The sequence below is a fragment of the Triticum aestivum genome, chromosome 4A (assembly GCF_018294505.1).
Source record: "Triticum aestivum cultivar Chinese Spring chromosome 4A, IWGSC CS RefSeq v2.1, whole genome shotgun sequence".
NCBI lineage: Eukaryota > Viridiplantae > Streptophyta > Magnoliopsida > Poales > Poaceae > Triticum > Triticum aestivum.
The window spans coordinates 628,832,651-628,836,360 of record NC_057803.1 but is presented as its reverse complement, the minus strand read 5'-3'; positions in this window follow the sequence as shown (position 1 = coordinate 628,836,360).

Sequence of the window (3,710 nt, the reverse complement as noted above, 5' to 3'; positions counted from 1 at the left end):
GGGCTGGCCGCCACCCCTAGGGGTGGAAACCTAGGTGGGGGCGCAGCCCCTCCCTTTCCCCTATATATAATGGGGGTTTTGGGCTGCCATAGACACGAGAACATCTCCTTCTTGGCGCAGTCCTACCCCTCTCCCTCCTCGTCTCTTGCGGTGCTTGGCGAAGCCCTGCTGGAGTACCACGCTCCTCCATCACCACCACGCCGTCATGCTGCTGCTAGATGGAGTCTTCCCCAACCTCTCCTTCTCCCCTTGCTGGATCAAGGCGTAGGAGACGTCACCGGGCTGTACGTGTGTTGAACACGGAGGTGCCGTCCGTTCGGCACTAGGATCATCGGTGATTTGGATCACGACGAGTACGACTCCATCAACCCCGTTCACTTGAACGCTTCCGCTTAGCAATCTACAAGGGTATGTAGATGCACTCTCCTTCCCCTCTTTGCTAGATTACTCCATAGATTGATCTTGGTGATGCGTAGAAAATTTTGAATTTCTGCTACGATCCCCAACATATACCCCAATTGCGAAGATGGCAACACAAAGCTCGGTACCGTACTGGAATTGTTGCAGTGGAAGGCAGAGAATGCTGTGGCTGACAAAGGATTTGAGAAGCTACTGAAAATATTGAAGAAGAAGCTTCCAAAGGATAACGAATTGCCCGACAGTACATACGCAGCAAAGAAGGTCGTATGCCCTCTAGGATTGGAGGTGGAGAAGATACATGCATGCCCTAATGACTGCATCCTCTACCGCGGTGCATACAAGGATCTGAACGCATGCCCGGTATGCGGTGCATTGCGATATAAGATCAGACGAGATGACCCTGGTGATGTTGACGGCGAGCCCCCCAGGAAGAGGGTTCCTGCGAAGGTGATGTGGTATGCTCCTATAATACCACGGTTGAAACGTCTGTTCAGAAACGAAGAGCATGCCAAGTTGATGCGATGGCACAGTGAGAACCGAAAGAAAGATGGGAAGTTGAGAGCACCCGCTGACGGGTCACAGTGGAGAAAAATCAAGAGAAAGTACTGGGATGAGTTTGCAAAGGACCCAAGGAATGTACGGTTTGCTTTAAGCGCGGATGGCATTAATCCTTTCGGGGAGCAGAGCAGCAATCACAGCACCTGGCCCGCGACTCTATGTATGTATAACCTTCCTCCTTGGATGTGCATGAAGCGGAAGTTCATTATGATGCCAGTTCTCATCCAAGGCCCTAAGCAACCCGGCAACGAAATTGATGTGTACCTAAGGCCATTAGTTGAAAAACTTTTACAGCTGTGGAATGAAAACGGTGTACGTACGTGGGATGAGCACAGACAGGAGGAATTTAACCTTAAGGCGTTGCTGTTCGTGACCATCAACGATTGGCCTGCTCTCAGTCACCTTTCAGGATAGACAAACAAAGGATACCACGCATGCACGCACTGTTTAGATGACACTAAAAGTATATACGTGGACAAATGCAGGAAGAATGTGTACCTGGGCCATCGTCGATTTCTTCCGACCAACCATCAATGTCGAAAGAAAGGCAAGCATTTCAAAGGCGAGGCAGATCACCAGAAGAAGCCTGCCATGCGCACCGGTGATCACGTGCTTGCTATGGTCAATGATTTACACTACGTAATCTTTGGAAAGGGTCCCGGTGGACTAGCTGTTCCGAATGACGCTGAGGGACACGCACCCATGTGGAAGAAGAAATATATATTTTGGGACCTACCCTACTGGAAAGACCTAGAGGTCCGCTCCTCAATCGACATGATGCACGTGACGAAGAACCTTTGCGTGAACCTGCTAGGCTTCTTGGGCGTGTATGGGAAGACAAAAGATACACCTGAGGCACGGGAGGACCTGCAATGTTTGCACGAAAAAGACGGCATGCCTCCGAAGCAGTATAAAGGTCCTGCCAGCTATGCTCTTACGAAAGAAGAGAAAGAAATCTTCTTTGAATGCCTGCTTAGTATGAAGGTCACGACTGGCTTCTCGTCGAATATAAAGGGAATAATAAATATGCCAGAGAAAAAGTTTCAGAACCTAAAGTCTCATGACTGCCATGTGATTATGACGCAACTGCTTCCGGTTGCATTGAGGGGGCTTCTACCGGAAAACGTCCGATTAGCCATTGTGAAGCTATGTGCACACACAATGCAATCTCTCAGAAGGTGATCGATCCAGAAATCGTACCAAGGCTAAGGAGTGATGTGGCGCAATGTCTTGTCAGTTTCGAGCTGGTGTTCCCACCATCCTTCTTCAATATCATGACGCACGTCCTAGTTCATCTAGTCGACGAGATTGTCATCCTGGGGCCCGTATTTCTACACAATATGTTCCCCTTTGAGAGGTTCATGGGAGTCCTAAAGAAATATGCCCGTAACCGCGCTAGGCCAGAAGGAAGCATCTCCATGGGCCATCAAACAGAGGATGTTATCGGGTTTTGTGTTGACTTCATTCCTGGCCTTAAGAAGATAGGTCTCCCTAAATCGTGGTATGAGGGGAGACTGATTGGAAAAGGCACTCTTGGAAGAGACTCAATAATATGCAGGGACGAATATTCTTGGTCTCAAGCAAACTACACAGTTCTACAGAACTCTACCTTGGTGACCCCGTATGTCGATGAACACAAGAACAGTCTGCGCTCCAAACACCCGGAGCAGTGCGACGACTGGATTACATGTGAACACATCAGGACTTTTAGCAGTTGGTTGGAAACACGTCTCAGAGGTGACAACACTGTTTGTGATGAGTTGTACTTGTTGTCCAGGGGACCATCTTTGACCGTATTGACTTACAAAGGATAACGAGATAAATGGGAATACATTTTACACGATCGCCCAAGATCAAAGAGCACCAACCAAAACAGCGGTGTCCTCTTTGATGTAGCAACCGAGAGCGGAAAGGACACATATTATGGTTACATAGTGGACATATGGGAACTTGACTACGGACCTGATTTTAAGGTCCCTTTGTTTAAGTGCAAATGGGTCAATCTGTTAGGCGGCGGGGTACAGGTAGACCCACAGTACGGAATGACAATAGTGGATCTGAAAAATCTTGGGTACACTGACGAACCATTCGTCCTAGCCAATGATGTGGCACAGGTTATCTATGTGAAGGACATGTCTACCAAACCGAGAAAAAGAAAAGATAAGGAAGCGAATACATCATACGATGAGCCAAAGCGCCACATAGTTCTTTCAGGAAAAAGGGACATCCTGGGAGTGGACGGCAAGACAGACATGTCTGAAGATTATGAAAAGTTTCATGAAATTCCTCCCTTCAATGTCAAGGCTGACCCAAGCATCCTGATAAACAATGAAGATTATCCATAGTTACGGCGCAATAAGCAAACGACACAAGCGAAGAAAAAGTGAAGACTTTCTCCCGCAACTATTATGATGATACCATGCCAACTTTGTAACACACGAACATGCTACCATTGTCCGTTTTGTATACGCACATGCTATGTGGGTGAAATTATGATACCATGCCAACTTTCAACTTTTTCAGAGTTCATTTGAAATGTTTTCATGTCTTATGGTTCGGCCCTCGTAATACCATGACCATTAGTCCCTAGCCCATGCCAACTTTCAACTTTCTAAAACTAATGGCACTAACAGAAAGTTTATAATTTTGCTCCTCGCCCCTGGCCCATGACCATTAGTCCCGGTTTGTGCCACAAACCGGGACTAAAGGGTTGGTCCTCGTTGCGGGCAGAG